This window comes from Littorina saxatilis, linkage group LG15, assembly GCF_037325665.1.
Source record: "Littorina saxatilis isolate snail1 linkage group LG15, US_GU_Lsax_2.0, whole genome shotgun sequence".
In the NCBI taxonomy this organism is placed as follows: domain Eukaryota; kingdom Metazoa; phylum Mollusca; class Gastropoda; order Littorinimorpha; family Littorinidae; genus Littorina; species Littorina saxatilis.
The window spans coordinates 10058198-10078311 of NC_090259.1; the positions used below are offsets into that span (position 1 = coordinate 10058198).

General features: G+C 40.9%; 1 long non-coding RNA gene across 1 annotated transcript in view; it reads left to right on the forward strand.

The window, feature by feature from the left end:
* The window catches only part of LOC138948082 (uncharacterized), a 55911-nt gene extending 42678 nt beyond the window's left edge, over positions 1-13233 (forward strand). The window contains exons 2-3 of the long non-coding RNA XR_011449878.1: positions 7135-7236; positions 13165-13233. This is a non-coding gene — a long non-coding RNA (uncharacterized lncRNA). The remainder of the gene's footprint in view (positions 1-7134; positions 7237-13164) is intronic.
* Positions 13234-20114: the final 6881 nt, after the last annotated feature.

Sequence of the window (20114 nt, forward strand, 5' to 3'; positions counted from 1 at the left end):
CACACACACACACACACACACACACACACACACACAAAAGAGAACAGCAAAACAAAAACAAAAACTCAATGATAATTATTACTTATGTTAAATATGTAATTGATGCAACAACACTGAGAGGCGGGTTTACGTTCTCCTGCACACAAACATACACAATACCAGTACGTGGGCTAATCCTTCAACTCCCCTTATGAGACACCCCCCCCCCCTACCAGTTTAAAACTTCTCCCTTTTTAAAACCTTTTTTTTCTAGATGTTCTGTTCATAGCCTCTGCAATTTACCTCTAATTGTAAGACTCTCTCCTTTTAAGACGTGAGTTTCACAGATATTTGGAGGTCTAGAAAGACTACGCTTTGTTTAAGTTAACTCAGTGATGCCTTTGGTGGGTCGATCGGTAGTATGCTGCGTACAGAAATATGCTTTCCAAAAACAAAAATGCTTTGCGATACCCCCACTTGAGAATCTTTTTGAAGACTTCAAAAGATGCTCGCGTGTTGTTGGTACAAACAGTTACTGTAGGTGCTTGCTGGTGAGTGATGTTGGCGGTGTTGATTGCAAAAAACTGTGGAATTCTGGCTTGACTGAGACGAGGACTAATTTGGAAACCGAGCATGCTCCATTAGTTGAAAAAACTCGGTGTATTGGATTCTGTTTGGCGTTTTTGTCTTCTTGTTTCGTACTTTTCGTTCTTTGTTTCCTCCTTTCGTGGTTGGTTTCTAGCTTGCTTTTTATATTTAGTCAAGTTTTGACTAAATATTTTAACATAGAGGGGGGAATCGAGACGAGGGTCGTGGTGTATGTGTGTGTGTGTGTGTGTGTGTGTGTGTGTGTGTGTGTGTGTGTGTGTGTGTGTGTCTGTCTGTCTGTCTGTCTGTCTGTGTGTGTGTGTAGAGCGATTCAGACCAAACTACTGGACCGATCTTTATGAAATTTTACATGAGAGTTCCTGGGATTGATATCCCCGAACGTTTTTTTCATTTTTTTGATAAATGTCTTTGATGACGTCATATCCGGCTTTTCGTGAAAGTTGAGGCGGCACTGTCACGCCCTCATTTTTCAACCAAATTGGTTGAAATTTTGGTCAAGTAATCTTCGACGAAGCCCGGACTTCGGTATTGCATTTCAGCTTGGTGGCTTAAAAATTAATTAATGACTTTGGTCATTAAAAATCTGAAAATTGTAAAAAAAAATAAAAATTTATAAAACGATCCAAATTTACGTTCATCTTATTCTCCATCATTTTCTGATTCCAAAAACATATAAATATGTTATATTTGGATTAAAAACAAGCTCTGAAAATTAAATATATAAAAATTATTATCAAAATTAAATTGTCGAAATCAATTTAAAAACACTTTCATCTTATTCCTGGTCGGTTCCTGATTCCAAAAACATATAGATATGATATGTTTGGATTAAAAACACGCTCAGAAAGTTAAAACAAAGAGAGGTACAGACAAGCGTGCTATCCTTCTTAGCGCAACTACTACCCCGCTCTTCTTGTCAATTTCACTGCCTTTGCCATGAGCGGTCGACTGACGATGCTACGAGTATACGGTCTTGCTGAAAAATGGCATTGCGTTCAGTTTCATTCTGGGAGTTCGACAGCTACTTGACTAAATGTTGTATTTTCGCCTTACGCGACTTGTTATATTTAGTCAAGTTTTGACTAAATATTTTAACATCGAGGGGGAATCGAAACGAGGGTCGTGGTGTATGTGCGTGTGTCTGTCTGTCTGTCTGTCTGTCTGTCTGTGTGTGTGTGTAGAGCGATTCAGACTAAACTACTGGACCGATCTTTATGAAATTTGACATGAGAGTTCCTGGGTATGAAATCCCCGAACGTTTTTTTCATTTTTTTGATAAATGTCTTTGATGACGTCATATCCGGCTTTTCGTGAAAGTTGAGGCGGCACTGTCACGCCCTCATTTTTCAAATTGGTTGAAATTTTGGTCAAGTAATCTTCGACGAAGCCCGGACTTCGGTATTGCATTTCAGCTTGGTGGCTTAAAAATTAATTAATGACTTTGGTCATTAAAAATCTAAAAATTGTAAAAAAAAATAAAAATTTATAAAACGATCCAAATTTACGTTCATCTTATTCTCCATCATTTTCTGATTCCAAAAACATATAAATATGTTATATTTGGATTAAAAACAAGCTCTGAAAATTAAATATATAAAAATTATTATCAAAATTAAATTGTCGAAATCAATTTAAAAACACTTTCATCTTATTCCTTGTCGGTTCCTGATTCCAAAAACATATAGATATGATATGTTTGGATTAAAAACACGCTCAGAAAGTTAAAACAAAGAGAGGTACAGAAAAGCGTGCTATCCTTCTTAGCGCAACTACTACCCCGCTCTTCTTGTCAATTTCACTGCCTTTGCCATGAGCGGTGGACTGACGATGCTACGAGTATACGGTCTTGCTGAAAAATGGCATTGCGTTCACTTTCATTCTGTGAGTTCGACAGCTACTTGACTAAATGTTGTATTTTCGCCTTACGCGACTTGTTTTGTTTCTTTCTTTGGTTCTTTCTTTCTTCACTTCATGTAAGCCATCCTTCTTTCGTTCTTGTTTGTTTTCTAGCTTTCGTCCCTGTTTCTTTTCTTTCTATTTTACTTTCTTCTTCTTCTGCGTTCGTGGGCTGAAACTCCCACGTACACTCGTGTTTTTTGCACGAGTGGAATTTTACGTGTATGACCGTTTTTTACCCCGCCATTTAGGCAGCCATACGCCGTTTTCGGAGGAAGCATGCTGGGTATTTTCGTGTTTCTATAACCCACCGAACTCTGACATGGATTACAGGATCTTTTTCGTGCGCACTTGGTCTTGTGCTTGCGTGTACACACGGGGGTGTTCAGACACCGAGGAGAGTCTGCACACAAAGTTGACTCTGAGAAATAAATCTCTCGCCGAACGTGGGGACGAACTCACGCTGACAGCGGCCAACTGGATACAAATCCAGCGCGCTACCGACTGAGCTACATCCCCGCCACTCTATTTTACTTTCCTCTTTTTTGGGGGTTTGCTTTCTTTCTTGGCTGTCATCTTTCTACCTGTTTACCTCCCTTCTTTCTTTTAAAATATTGACAGTTTCGTCAAGAGCTGGTCGATAAATGGCTCTGCTCTTGAATTCAGCGATTTCCAGAGTACACCCGTTTTCATCTTTTCTGGTTTGAATTTGTTGTTGTCATTGTCTAGTGTGGCATGAACGACTTCGTCGCCAACAAATTGTTCAGCTGTTGGACCCCCCCTCTCTCCTTCATCCTTCCCGACGTCACTATCTGTCGTCCCTTTCCCGTCGATCTTTTATTCTGCTTTAGTCAACCAAAACTACTGACATAAAAATACAGATATGTCTAAATGCCTTTGAAACATTGGAACCTTGCAAAAGTGTAGTTTTGTCTCGAGCGTCCATTCTTCTTCTTCTTCTTCTTCTTCTGCAGCCTGTTGAACCGAATATAACAGAACAATGAAATCCAAGAGACTCAAGTGTGAACATAATTGTTGTTAAAAACTCGTAGCGGAGAACAACGCAGTCGGAGAGACACAAGTGTAAAATGAACATGCTCCAAAATACTGCCAGTGGCAGAACAAAACAGACCAGTAAACACAGAGAGAAAAAAATGAAAAAATTGACAGTAACATGATCTAAAATACTGCCAGTGGCAGAACAATAAAGACAGAGAGACACAAGTGTCAAATAAACAAACATGAAGCACCATACTCCCACTAATGAGAACAGAGCAACGGAGACTCACATAGAACAAATTAAGTGTGATGGTAACGTGTTGCAATCTACTGTGACTGGCACAGTTCCACATTCTCACCACACGCAAGGCTGTCTGCTTTGCTGCACGTGTCAACTCTCAATGTCGGCACTGTCACGGCCTTACTTGGGTCAATTAGCCACAGGCGCTTGCTCACCAGTAGTTTCACGTCGTCGATAGAAGTACAAACATACACAAATAATTATATAGCACGCAGGTACACAGACTCAAACTAACAGACAGACAGACAGGCAAACAGACAAGGTCAGAGAGACATAAACAGAGAGATAGAGGGACAGCCTCGAACTCAAAGATGCATAATCTCTCCCTCCCTCCACCCTCCCTCTCTCTCTCTCTCTCTCTCTCTCTCCTACTCTCTCTCTCAGTCTTTCTCTCCCTCCCTCCCACTCCCTCTGTGTGTGTGTGTCTCTCTCTCTCTCTCTGTCTTTGTCTCTGGCTGTCTGTCTGTCTGTCTGTCTGTCTGTCTGTCTGTCTCTCTCTCTCTCTCTCTCTCTCTCTCTCTCTCTCTCTCTCTGTTGGCTTGTGTGTATATTTTCACTTATGACTTGTTGTTGTTGTTGCATTATTTTGTTTAGCTAAATATTTTAACCGGGATCGGGTGTTCTAACGACATCCTTTCAAACCTCCTGACACTAAAAAAACAAGATATTTTTGTGTGCCTATGAGACAGGTTTTCAGTGTTTCCTTTTCATTCGTTATTTTTAGCAAAACGTTTAAACCGGGTTCGGGTGTTAAAACGCCAAACATCCATAATTACTGGCATTAAAAACGAATTTTTCTATGTGCCTATGAGACAGGTTCACTACACCTAATACTACTCCGGCAAGGCAGACGAAGCACGTGCTATGTTCGGGAATAGCTGCCTCAGCAAATTGTCCGTGATCTATCGGTGCATGTGTGTTTCCATCATTCTTTCAGGGAACATTCTCATTTCTCTAAACTCTCACAGCGTGCAGGTGTCTGGTTAGCATGGTCAGTAAGTGTGGTAGAAATGGCGAGAGTGTGTGCATCTGAAGTAATTTTGGGATCTTGTTCTTGTTTTTTCCCCCCTGAAGTTTGTTGAGTTAATTTCATGTGAACTATAGTCTGGTGCCAAACACATACACGGGTACATACACAGGTACACAAACACACACACACACACACACGCACGCACGCACGCACGCACACACGCACGCACGCACACACACGCACGCACGCACGCACGCACACACACTGACACACTCACACACGCACGCACGCACACATGCACAAACACACACACACACATTGCACACACACACACATGTCATGTACCCATTGCACACACACACACACACACACACACACACACACACACGGCACACAACGGCAAACACTGATGCAGACAAAACAGACACGCACGCACGCAATTACGAACACGCGCGCGCACGCACAATCAGGTATACGAAAAATGAGGTGCCTGCCTACCGCACAACAATAATTATCTCTATTCTATGATCCCGTGAAGAGGAAATACTATAGTTAAAACTGCTGCTAAAACGTACCTCCCAGGTAATTTCCGGAAAGCGGCCGGGGAAAAGATTTTCAAAGCGTTGGTTTTCAGGCACATGTAACTTGCTGTGAAACTAACTCGTCTTGGTAAACACATACCTTGAACAAGTTGCTGGATTTCGGTTCAGTGTTAAAGGCACAGTGCAGCTCACAGCCTTCGTTTTGCGTTTTTGTTGCAGCTGAGTGCATTTACAGTTCAAAAATCCTCCTATGGTAGTAAAACAAACCCAAAACTACCCAACGACGACATCTGTGAAGCTCGACAGTTTCTTGTTCACGCGAGTGCATAAATTAACCTAGTTATTACGTGGTGTTTGGTCGGAGTTCGATTCAACTGAGTGATTCCGGCCTCCATTTTGTTTTACACAAACTCATGATGACGTCTGACATAGTTTGCGAGTGACGTGTCTTTTCGTGCATAATGTGGTGATCTACCTGATCTAAATTTAGATCCAAAAATAGGTCAAGACCAGCCGGGTCCGAGTACGAAATTAATTCGTAAAAAATTCGCAGTTCTTGACTCTTTGGGTGCAAGTCAATGAAACTTGGTAGTTCTTCTAACGGATAGCTGCCTGAGGTATGACTAAAAGCCCCAGGGGCTCCGTGCACCTGGATTTGACAAGTTCAGTACCTTTAAAGACACACTGCTTCCCGTCTCATCTCATCTCAGTTGTGGCCAGGAGTTTACATGGGATTAGACAATCCCTCCGCTTGGTCACATACTAGAAATGAACAGCCTAGATGCTCTTTGTGCACAGTCAATATCAATTTATGTAATTGATGAAAAATTTTGAGAAATTTATTCATACCAACATTTAAACTCACCACAGCTAGTATAGTCAGGATGCTGGCTGATCTTTGGTTCGTGACCAAGCGGAGAGATGGTCTTATCCCATGTTAAAGCCAGGCCTGTTCAGTGTTGGTATGTGACCAAGTGGAGGGATTGTCTTATCCCATGTAACACCCAGGCTGTTCAGTGTTGGTATGTGACCAGGTGGAGGGATGGTCTTATCCCCTGTAACACCCAGGCTGTTCATTGTTGGTATGTGACCAAGCGGAGAGATGGTCTTATCCCATGTTAAAGCCAGGCCTGTTCTGAGATGGTAAGCCGAAATGTTTTGGTTTAAACAAAATTTTATTCAGAGTTTCTTCGCATGAACAGTTCGAAACACACAGCTAGGACACGCACTCAAGCAAATGCTTATATCACGTGACCAGAACAATACTAAATTACACACATTTTCGTAATGGTGGACATAACAACAATAAACCAGAAGAACAAATTGAAAGAATGGGGATGGGGAGCTAAATAGGAACAAAGGAATCTACAGAAGATAAAAAAGAAAAGGGAGGGGGAGGGGGAAGAAAGTACCAACAATCAGAAGGAGAGACTAGGACGAAAGCGCATAGGAAGAGAGCATCAAGTCTAAGACATGCAACATGTAAATTCAAGTAAATGTAACAATTTTTTTTATGGAAGGCAGAAATGTTTTCACTCGGAGGAGTGTTCCATTAACTAGCTGTACAATGATGGAGTAATATAATCGGTACTCGTACGTTTGCTCACTGAACTGGATTTTTGGTAACACCTGCTCGGTTTGTAAAGTAGCATAACATACGTAATAAGTACAAATTAAAGAATGCATGATCAGAATATTTGTTGCCCAAAATACCAGGAATTTGTCGTGATAGGGCCTACATCAAGCAATGAAATATTCTGCATTGATAATGTATATACTGCTAATACATCCATTTGTTGCAACTGTGAAATAATTTGTTCTTGCTGTTGTTGTTGCAGAAACATGGCGGCCAAAGGAGTAATGGCGTGCGTTTGGTCACACGAAGGGAAGAAGTCAGGAGGCTAACAGAGGTTAGAGTTCAACACGACACTTGTCAAGAGGTTGGTACGATCACGTGGTTTCGTCACCTGGAGACGGATGTTCGGCTTTAAATTAAGCGTAGAGTTTGAGAGTTCGATCATCACGTGCTAATTAATGCCTTGGTGTCTAGAGCTTTAGCTGCATCGAGCTGTATTTCAAGTATCGACTGCATGTACGTTGTAGATTTTTCGGATGCGCAGACTCACGCACAGTTATAAAGGGGCAAACAGACACAGAAAGTTACAAACAGACATAGAAATACGTTTTTTGACGCGGACTCTGCCACGGAAATAGACGTGTTATGTTTCTGTCACACATACACACACCTATAGACACGCACAAACACACACACACACACACACACACACACACACACACACACACAAACACACACTCACACGCGGCACGCACTCATGCACGCACGCACACACACGCGCACCTACACACACACACACACCTACACACACGCACACGGCAATCACACAATCACACTGCACACACACACACACACACACACACACACACACACACACACACACACACACGCACACACACACACAAACAAACACACACACACACACACACACACACACACACACACACACACACAGACACAGACACAGACACAGACAGATGTACAGTCTTCAAGCCTCATTAAACATGAAAATGAGTCACGCCTTATAACCCTGGCCGGGTTATCAACAACTGGTATAGGGTCATTAGCAACACGAAATGACACTAATTAGCATTGTTTGACAGGGGGGTTGGGGGCTAGGCAATGTTCTTTATCATTTTAGGAGTAAAGTAGGTAATAGTTGTTCTTTTGCTGTTCTGTTTGCGAGTGTGTACGTGTGTGTGTGTGTGTGTGTGTGTGTGTGTGTATGTTAGTGTGAATAGAATAGAATAGAATAGAATAGAATAATGTTTATTGTCATGAACCAGTAAAGTTATTGACACAACAAACAACAAATAATAATAATGCATTATACAATGCTAAAACAATCCGTAACAAATTTGCCAAGACGAACTTGAACTTCGTCTTCTAAAAATAAGTTACTTGGATTTTTGTTAGCATATTTCATATTGATATGTGAAGCATCTTCTTTAAATTCATCCCTTAATTTAACATATTTATTGCATTTATCTAGAAAATGTATTTCATCTTCTATGACATTGCATTCAATACAAAGACGATTTTCTTTAGGGATATTCTGATGTCTTCCACTTTCAATTTTTAGACAATGTGTGCTAGTCCTTAATCTGCTTAACATCTTTCTGTGTTTATTATTCTTAATTTGTATTAAGTATGACTGCATTTCGTAAGATTTACTGATCATAGAATAAAACTTAAGTCTGGAATATGTATCTGATTTTTCTTTTGTCCAGTATCTTATATATTCCTCTTGTTGTTTTTTGTCAATGGCAAACTTTAATTTGTGTACATTTAATGTAGATTGGTTATGCCAAACGTGACTAAAACCTAAGTTACAAAGAGATTGTCTAACAAATTGTAGCCATGGCGTTTCTGTCGGATGGAGCAGCATTGAGTCATATAATTGATGTATATACGAATCTTGTTTGGAGTCTAGAATATGCGCCCAGAATGCTATTGTTTGTGATAACATTTTTAATCCTAAAGGGAACCTTCCTAATTCCCCCAGTACAGGTATCCACATAGCTTTTCTATGAACTCCAAGAAGGAATCGACAAAATTTGATATGAACAAATTCATGAGGAGTTTTGCTAGATAAACATGATCCAAAGAAATGATCAGTATTTGTTTGTTTTATTTTATTATTAAACGTAAACGGATACCAGATTTCAGCGCCATATGTTAATATCGGATTTACAAGTGAATCAAATAAATGTATCATTGTGTCTATTTGCACGTTTTGATTGCTGAAAATTCTGCGGAGAGAATGTGCTGCTTTATTACCTTGTTTACTTAAATGATCTTGAGCTGTATCAAAATTTCCATTCTTGTTGAATATGACCCCTAAATATTTATATTGATCTGTTACTTTGATTACATCAGTTCCACATTTAAATATTGTGTGCATTTTTGGATTTATATGACAAAATACTATAATTTTTGTTTTTTCTATGTTAATTTTCAAACCCCACTGTAGGCAATAGTTATTTAGATAATCTAACTTATTTTGTAATCCTATTTTTGATTTTGAAAGAAGTACTAGATCATCTGCATACAGTAGACACGATATTTTTGTATTCTGGTTAATGTATGGCGAATCAACGTCAGGCATTCCATCTGTTATATCATTAATGAAAATATTAAAAAGAGTTGGGCTTAATGTATTTCCTTGATGTACTCCTTTTTTAACCAATACATCTGGTGAATATCCACCTTGCATTTGTGTGCATATCTTTGTATTAATATACATGTTTTTGATTATATTGTAGCATTTACCTCTTATGCCAGTTTTGTATATCTTAAGTAAAAATGCATCATGCCAAACTTTATCAAAAGCTTTTTGAAAATCTACGAAACATCCATATAATCTACCATTTTTAGTATTGATAATATCGTCTACAATTTTCTTCAGAATGAATATTTGATCCATCGTTCGGTATCCTTTTCGAAACCCAGCTTGTTCTTTTATCAAAATATTCTTTTTTTCTAAAAAGTTGTTGATTCTTGAATTTATGATTTTACAAAACAATTTTCCCAAATTACTACTAAGAGTGATTCCTCTATAGTTACTCGGATTCATTGGATCTCCTTTTTTATGCAATGGTACACTTATTCCAGTCTTCCATTCTGTAGGATAGTTACCACTTGTAAGAATAATGTTGAATAGATTAACTAATATTTTAGTCATATGATCTAAACTTGCTTTTATAATTTCATTGGTTATTCTATCTTTTCCGGATGACTTCTTATTTTTCAACGTTTTACATTCTTTTTTTAATTCTTTCTCTGTTATGGGGTCATCTAAAATAGGTGTATAACAATGTGTATGCATCTTCTTTAATTCCTCATTTACTATGTATTTTCTTTCATCAGAAACTTTAGTTTCTGTTCCTATCAATTTCTCTAAATGATCAATCCATTTCATTGGATTGATTGCAAATTTTTTAGTTGTATTGACTTCACCCATCGTCTTTAAATCTTTTAGAGTTTTCCACATAGCACTTGGATCGTTATTAAATTCGTCATTCAATTTCTTTACTAAATTATCTTTAAAAATCCTTTTCTTTTTCTTTAATATTGCTTTGTATTTTTTTCTTTTTGAGTAGTATTTCTGACATAAATTTACATCATAAGGGTATCTATTTAGAGCATTTAATAATGATTTTAATTCTCTCCTTTGTAAAAAACAGTCACTATCGAACCATTTTTTATGTTTTCTATTCTTTTTCGTAAAATTGCGGTTCTTGATTTTCTTGTTCAAGCATTTTTTTGCAGCCGTGTTTAGCATTGCTGTTATTTTGTCTGTTAAATTGTTAACACACTCGTCTGAGTAATATTTCTCTTCACATGTATACATTGTTTCAATTTCGTCGTTTATGTTCTGAAGTAAATGTTTCATGTCTCGTGTGTCTAACTCCTGTTTGAATTTAACTTGTGAATTGCTGTCCCACTGATATATTATATCTTCTGCTTTTCCTTGGTTATTAATTGAACATTTATTATGTTTACAATTGATGTTAGGTTTAACATTGGCATTTTTGTTTTTGAACGGAATTCGAATTCTTAGTTCTAAAGGACAATGATCTGAATATACAGTTAAATCTTTTACTTTCATATGTATTACATCCTTGATTAGTTCCTGAGAACAAAGAAAATAGTCTACTACACTACAACCCTGGGGTGTATAACATGTGTATCGCCCACTTAAGTCTCCCAAGGACCTTCCATTAAGTATATACATGTTATTATTATGGCACAAATCTATCAACCTTCTACCTTGTTTTTGTATGACCTTATCTGAAGAATGTCTTTCATGTAGATAGTCAAAGCAATAAGTTGATGGCAAAGAATACCTAAGACTTTCGCTATCTAACTTTAGATAATCGATCAGTTCACCCGTTCTTGCATTGAAGTCTCCGCATAAGATCACGTTACCTTTGGGTATTAATTCATCTAAGTCATTCTCTAACTTGTCCCACAATTCCTCAGTAAAATCTTTTCCAAAGGATGACGATTCGGGCGGAATATATACACACCCTAAATAAATGTCGTGTTCTTTGTTATCCTTTTGAACTTTCAGCCAAATAATGTCACTGTTGCTTTTTTGTAGGATTTGGAAGTTTGAAGATATGTTTTCTCTTATGAATAAACTAATACCCCCAGAAGCACTGGTTGCATTTGTTCTTCTCTTTCTATAAAAGTGACGTTTTACAAATCCTGATAGAAATACTTCTTCGGCATGGTCCTCGTCCAGGTGCATCTCCTCCAGCATAATAATGTCATATCCACATAAAGATTGTATAACGTTATCATCCTGCAATTTGTTGGTTGTTTGTCCGTCGATTGTTTCTTTATACCCTTTTAGGTTCCACGACAAAACATTAATACTGAATGTACTACTATCAAACATGTATGGTTTGTATGAAAAGTTACCTTCGTCGTAACACTAACATTTTTGAAAGAATCGAATACGTTATTAACGAACAAAATATCTATCACGATATTATTAAAAGAAATATCTATCGCGTGGTCGTGGTTGTGGACTCCAGTTCCATGGTCTCATCATGTGAGGATGCATGAAGGCTGAATCTCTCTTTGGTGGACTATGATGATGTCCACTCCATCTTCCATTGCTCTCCCATGTTCTCTGTCTTCCCGTTTGCTGGTGTCGTCGTTCAAATGGTGGTGGGCGAGACTGGTGATGAAATTGGCGATGATAATGACCCGTATGTTGTTGGATTGGTCTGGCAGCTTGGTGTTCTGAGTGATGGTTTCCCTGCCTTTCCCACAAAATATGGTCAAGGTGTTGGCCAATGTTTCTTGCCAGGACTGCCGCGCCTTTCATCGTTGGATGTATTCCGTCTCTGTTCGACAGCGAATATACGTTTTCATGTGAGACAAAGGAAATTCCTGTCTCCGCCATGTCTGCTGCGCACACAGCATTGAATACCTCTCGTTGAGTGTTCAGATCCATTACGTTAGTTGGAATGATCTTACTCACGACAACTTTGGCTTCTTTGAATCGCTGTTTGGCTGCCTCCACACATTTGGTCATCATTTTTGCCGCTCTCTGACCTTTTTCTTTCTTGATGTCATTCACCCCGACATGAAACATAATTGCATCTGGAGTTTTGTGAATGTTCTCCACTGTTTCTTGGCAATCCTTGATGTTCACTACATGTTTTTTTACTATCTTCAGACCGTACGTTTTTTGCATTCGGCCTGGATCGACATGTTTCAATACACTGTCATGAATGAGGTAGACTGTTGGTAGAGAGTTTTCTTCCTCTCTGTGCTCTTGTCGCGACAGGTTTTCAAACACAACGTCTTCCTGATCTTCATCTGAATTGGACTCACTCGCTGTTGAATCAACAAAGTCAAAAGAATCTTCACGGCGATGTCTTTTCAACACGCTGATCGGGCTTTTGTTTTTCTTTTTTACACGAGGATTTCTTGATGACGTCAGATTGTTCGATGTTGTTGACGTCATTGCCTTTTCGGCTTCATGGTCTTTGTTTTCCATCTTCTCGTATGGCGATTTCGATGTTTTATACAACTCCTCTATTCCTGATGACGTCATTGGTTTTGTGCACGACTTTTCTGGTGTCATTGTGTGTGTGTGTCAAGTTGTTTGTGCGTGTATGTGTGATTGTGCGTGCGTGCTTTCACGTGCGCGCAAGCGTGTGTGTGTGTGTGTGTGTGTGTGTGTGTGTGTGTGTGTGTGTGTGTGTGTGTGTGTGTGTGTGTGTGTGTGTGTGTGTGTGTGTTCTTATTCATGTGTTTGTGTGTGTTGCAGAAAGACTCAAGAGCCTCAGTTAGCTTGTCTCATCTCTTCTGAGGAATAACTTTACAATGTAAGTATAAATAAAGCACCGTTTACAATTATATTACTTTAACTTACACACCAAAACTGACAAAAAAAGGAAAAATGATAGTTATTTGGCGTATGCGTAAATAATTATTTTTTTAAACGTAATTTTATAGTGTGGAGAAGGAATGATTTGGGGCACCTGTTTTTGCCCAAAAGAACGAATCAGTGAAAGCCAACAGTAAAGAAACAATAAGACAAGAATTGCACTGATGAAAGTTGCATAAATGCTTTATTTTTTGTAGTATTTGAAGGATGTTATTTTTTCTTTGCTTTGATAAAAAAAATCAAATGTTTGATTTATTGAATTTTAACACTCTCCATAATATGTGAATGTATCAACTTCATAATTATGTATTTGAGTTTAAACATTGTCTTGCTATGCATTGGGTCTCCCTGGTGTCTTGTCCGTTTTCACCGTGACAAACGGATCACGCATTCGACGAGAACCCATCTGCAGCAGATTTACTGATGTTACGACAGAACATTTGTGAGAGAATTCTGAAATATGCTCTTCAAGATCAACATTTTCTGGCTGGAGCCTACCTAGCTACCAGCTGCAAAGTATGCTAAACATTGAATACCATACCAAACCAAACCAGACGTATGCGTCATCATTCGACCTACTTGCTGACAATACAAATTCTTTGAAGTTTGATTGAGACGGAATGTTCGGATAAAGTTAATCATATTTATGACATCGAATCAACAGAATCAGAAACAAATGTCACGGATACGTCGAGGCTTGTGGATGGCTTGTAGGTGGAGAGATTTTAGAGAGCAGAAGAGGTCCTGAAACTCTTCCTGGATATTACAACTGCGAGATTATGTACATATTCACCTGGAAACATTCGTGGATATATCACCGGGCGAGCTTCAATGAATTTGACGCTTTGGTTGAAATTCGAGAACAAAATCAGAAAAGCCTTATTGAAGCAAAACGGTTCTTGGAGATGCGAAACTCTGGAAATTCAGTTGGAAAATGCATGGACTGACGTGCAAACTGGAGCGAGACTAGAACCCTGCATTGGCATATTTGAAAACGAGATGTAGAGAACAAGAACAACGCCAAGAGGAGAATCGTGTGTACTAGGCAGCTGTCACGGAGCAGGGCTGACCATGTACCAATACTTCAATCGAGTCTGAAAAAAGACTAAGGAATGTTTTTTGGTTCGGCACTGGGGGGGGGGGGGGGGGGATGTGATTTTCTCCCTTTACCCACCATTGTGCCTAGCAGACGACCTACAATGAATAAGAAATGAGAAGAAGAAAAAAAAGAGAATAATATGATAGCTATCGCCGAGCACGGGAAACCGATTTTTCGATCGAGTGGAAAAGGAGAAAGGAGAATGTTTATCGTCCATCCACTGCTGTGTTGTTGGAATGTGATTCTCTCCCTTTAGCTTGTTTCCTGAGACAGGAATGGAGCGTAGCAGACGACATAGTATTACTCACAATGAAGAAGTGCCGATGAGAAAATTCATGTATACCTGACAACTATCATGAAGCACAGCAAACCGATTCTCCGTCTCTGAGTCTGAAAGGGGAACGGAAAATGTTCATAGTGAATCTAGTACGAACTTTGTGGGAATGGCGGCAACTCCGCTTCCTGAAACTAGAATGGAACCGTCGTAGCAGACGACATACTCACAACAGAGAAGAAAGGAGGGGTGAAGCAGGTGGGGGGGGGGGGGGGGGGGGGTGGGGGGGATGGGATCTTGTTTTCTTGACAACTATCACGAGGAACGGGAAACTGATTCTTCGATCGAGTCCAAAAGGAGTACTCAGAATGTTTACAGTGCATCAAGTACGACATTGTTGGAATGTGGTTCTCTCCCTTTAGCCCTCTTCTCGTTTCCTAAGACTGGAATGGTGCGTTGCAGACGACATGCGGCTTACAACGAAGAAGAAATAGCTTCCACATGTAGGAGGGTTGAGGAATTTTGGTACTCGAATGAGGATGCGCCTGTGAAAGGAGGTTTCGGAAACGGTTTCCAACTGAACAAAAAAAAAATCTCAAATCAAAAATAAGCCTGAATTCGTAGCGTCGCGCTTTTCTTACTTGCGTCAATACATAATGTTACCGATTCGTAGTGCTTCTTCCGATGGCCGCCGAGGGCACAAATCCAGAAAGCGTCACAAAAGAGTGGCGCATTGGATTTAGGGCTGAGGATGCAGCATGTGTAGAACCATGGGAATGGGTGCCAATAATATTTGAATACGGTTTCATTCACGGTTGAAATGGTGTTGGTACGTATGATGCATCCATGTCAAAGTAAATCGTATCGTGGAAGAGACACGTATTTTCATAATGTAACTTGTTGATCAAATGTTGACTGTGTAGATGAGGTTAGTACATGAGAAGCAAGAGCAACACAAAGCGAATATAGCCCAAAACACGAGAGCGAGAGAGAGAGAGAGCGAGAGAGAGAGAGAGAGAGAGAGAGAGAGAGAGAGAGAGAGAGAGAGAGAGAGAGACAGAGACAGAGAGAGAGAGAGAGAGAGAGAGAGAGAGAGGGGATGAACCCAACAGGTAAAAACTGATTCATATAATTGTTACCAGCTGTGTATATAATTGATTTTGGCTATGGTGCCTGTCGTTACTCACTGTGAGCCGCAGTTGAACTCTTTCAAAACATACAGTGGGTTGCCTAGTATGCAGAAAAATACATCCAAAAACATATCGCATTAAACATAACACATAGCGATTGTTGTTGCAGGTGTTATTGCATAATGTATCTGTAGATTGCCTTCCGCTTTTTCATTTCATTTTCATTTCATTTTCATTACTTTATTGTCCCATCGCTGGGAAATTCGGGTCGCTTCCTCCCAGTGGAAAGCTAGCAGCAACGGAGTCGCGCTACCCAGGTGTCTGCGTGTTTAGGTGTATTCAGCCACCTGCACTTATGGCAGAATGACCAAGGTCTTTTACGTGCCATTGTGATGACACGGGGGTGGGACATGGCTTCCGTCTCTGGGTCTGCACATAAAGTTGACCCGTGTCCGTCCCGGCCCGAATTCGATCCTGCGACCTTCCGATCACAAGTCCAGTGCTCTACCAACTGAGCTACCGGGCCCCCGGGCCTACTTTCATAACAGGCGAAAATGCTTGCGTAAACAAAAATTACGTCTGGATGTCTTAGTTTAAAACAACAGGTAAGCACCGCACTAACTGAGTACAAAAAGATTAAAGTGAAATGATTAAAAAATGCGGGCTCTGCAGTGGTAGGTGTTTTCAATCAACACAATAATCGTATTTTATAATTATCTCGACGGAGAGTCAAAACAAAAACGAACATTGGCGTAAAACTTGCCACCGCACGAAATCGAGGCCGCGCATGCGCCACTTAAATTTTGTTCAAAGGGACGTCACTCTGTGGGTTATGTTATTTTTGAGTGAAGTAGGACGTGAAATTAGTTTGTTGAAGAAGCAACATAAATGTGAATTATAGGCGACGCTTTGTGAGCCAGAACATCTCTTCAAGTCATTATAAAAGTGTCTGGTGGTATTTGAAATGTCTGGACGTCGAGTGTGTATGTCTGAGCTTGTGTCTGACGTGCGAGATGACGGTTTGAGAGAAATAGAGAAAGGAAGGCGGGGGGAGAGAGAGAAGAGAGAGAGAGAGAGAGAGAGAGAGAGAGAGAGAGAGAGAGAGAGAGAGAGAAAGAGAGAGAGAGAGAGAGAGAGGGAGAGAGAAGGGGGGGCAGAGAAACGGGGGAAGAAAGAGAGAGAGGGAGAGAAAGAAAGAGAGAGAGAGAGAGAGAGAGACTAGAAGAGAGACGAAAAGAGAGAGACAGGAGTGGGCGAGGGGGCAGAGAGGCAGGGAAAGTGAGAGAATGAGAGGGGGGGGGGGCAGAGACAGGGGGCGGGGGGAATGAGAGAGAGAGAGAGAGAGAGAGAGAGAAAGAGAGAGAGAGAGAGAGAGAGAGAGAGAGAGAGAGAGAGTAGAAGAGAAACAAACTGACAGTCACGCATAGTCAGCTGTGAAAAACGCGCAACCGCGTGCGCGTACATGTGCCTGTTGGTATTTCAAATCACCCAGACATCAAAGAGAGGGTACCTGTATTCGAACGGCATTCGTTAAGCGCTAAGTAGTCCCAGGTAGTGTGCAAACGAAACAAATGACAGAAGATGGCTGACAGAACATGGCCATTGAGACTAACGTCTTCCTTATTAACTGTTTCCGCTTAGCCAAATAGATTGAAGGGGAGTAGCCAATCCTATACACTAGCTCACATGAGCTGCTTATTTGTTTCTGTCATTGTGTGCATTGTGTAAAAAAAATATTATTATTTTGTTTGTTTGTTTGTTGCTCACTAGAAAATACATTGCATCATAGAGGTCGTTATTGAAGGTGACCTTTGTCATTTTGCAACCGTGCTCGTGAAATAATCCATCCATATCCAGTGGTACCCCCTTTAAAAGACCCCCAAATTCAGGACTTCCTCCTTTTAAAGACCTTGATTGTTCAGAGTTTTTGTTCATAAGCTCTGTAAATTTACCTCCCTTTTAAGACCCCCTCTTTTTGAAGACCTGATTTTTTCAGATTGTTTGAGGTCTTTAATTGGGAAGGGGGGAGGGGGGGGGGGTCACTATACCTCAGCGGCCTTTGACACAAATGTTGGAGAAGTGTTGAAGAGATTCCGATGTTAAGTTCCCCTTGCAACTCGACGAGTAAAGCATGCCATCTTCCCGCATGGAGCTGCCAGGATACCGCACATTCATTACTTTCTGGTCTCATTACTTGTAACCAAGACATTAGGCTGGTCCTCTAAAGCTCAAAATGAATCAGCGAACCTTTGCACACGATGTCTGCCAGCAATCGAGAGTCGAGTAGAACAAGCACGTATGTACCCCTTCCTCCTTCCCCCCTCCCCCCACACCTAAATTGTCTTGCGCTCTTCTCTATCGAGAGCGAACGGGTTCATAAGCGAGCCTTTGCGGGTTACTGTACTAGCAAGAGAGAGAACTATCTTCTTGTCGTTCCATTCTTATTCATTGCGTCAAGAATATGATTGTACTTTTTGAAGACTTACAGCGACAGACTTCGATATCTTTAGTGGACTTTCGAACACAGACACACACAGACATAGACACACTTACACAGACACACACAGAGACACACACACTGACACACACAGACACTCTCACACACACACACACACACACACACGTCCTCTCTCTCTCCTTCTCTCTCTGTCTGCATTTCTGTCTCTTTGTCTCTCTCCGTCTGTCTGTCTGTCTGTCTCTCGCACTCTCTGCTTGCCTGCCTGTTTGTCTGTCTCTCTGTCTCTCCCCCTCTCTCTGTCTCTCCCCCTCTCTCTGTCTCTCTTTCTGCCCCCTCTCTCTCTTTTTCTCTTTCTCCCATCCCCCCCTTCCCCTGTCTGTCTCTCTCTCGTCAACCCAAGCCACACAGGCCACTCACAGAGAGAAGACGGCTTTGGGTCGCAAGGGAAGATGTCTGAAGTGTATTTGGGCCACACGATAATGAACCCTGTTGTCCTCGCAAGTAGAGTAAAGGGGTAGAGAAGAGTAGAGCGTTTAAAATTCTACCATAAAGCTTGACGCCACTGTGTAACGTCGATAGCTTTGTGGTACTGTATATATTTCACGTCCCGTCTTCTTCTTCTTCTTTGTTCATGGGCTGAAACTCCCACGTTCACTCATGCTTTTGCACGAGTGGATTTTAACGAGTATGACCGTTTATTCCCCGCCATTCAGGCAGCCATACGCCGCATCCGGGGGAAGCATGCTGGGTATTTTCGTCGTTCTACAACCCACGTCCCGTCAATATAGACAGCTTTCGAAAATAACTTTTAGGATTTTCAGCGGTCTGGAAGAATAAGAGCCCCTTTACGTCGGACAAGCTTTTCATATTGTGCGCGCGGAGACCGGCACGGTTGGCCTAGTGGTAAAGCGTCCGCCCCGTGATCGGGAGGTCGTGGATTCGAACCCCGGCCGGGTCATACCTAAGACTTTAAAATTGGCAATCTAGTGGCTGCTCTGCCTGGCGTCTGGGATTATGGGGTTAGTGCTAGGACTGGTTGGTCCGGTGTCAGAATAATGTGACTGGGTGAGACATGAAGCCTGTGCTGCGACTTCTGTCTTGTGTGTGGCGCACGTTAAATGTCAAAGCAGCACCGCCCTGATATGGCCCTTCCGGGTCGGCTGGGCGTTAAGCAAACAAACAAACAAACAAACAAAATATTGCGCGCGCGCTGCATATCATACACGTCGTAGTCCGTTGTTCGTCCCGGTCGCAGGAAAAAGCCGATCGGAAGCGTGGAACATGCTTCGGATGTTGTGAAAAGCGTGTCTGATGTAAAAAGGGTCTTACTCTACCAGATCGCTGAAAATCCTGACAGAGTTATTTTCGGAAAAAAACGTCTAGTGCTCGGGGATTTTCTGTGCAATGGTATTAACTTTTTTAAGAGTCAATCTTTCTTTTCTTTCTTTATTTGGTGTTTAACGTCGTTTTCAACCGTTCAAGGTTATATCGCGACGGGGAAAGGGGTGGGATGGGATAGAGCCACTTGTTAATTGTTTCTTGTTCACAAAAGCACTAATAAAATAATTGCTCCAGGGGCTTGCAACGTAGTACAATATATGACCTTACTGGGAGAATGCAAGTTTCCAGTACAAAGGACTTAACATTTCTTACATACTGCTTGACTAAAATCTTTACAAACATTGACTATATTCTATACAAGAAACACTTAACAAGGGTAAAAGGAGAAACAGAATCCGTTAGTCGCCTCTTACGACATGCTGGGGAGCATCGGGTAAATTCTTCCCCCTAACCCGCGGGGGTACCAGGGAGGGGTAAATCCTTCCCCCTAACCCGCGGGGGGTAAGAGTCAATCCTTCGCGTGAACGG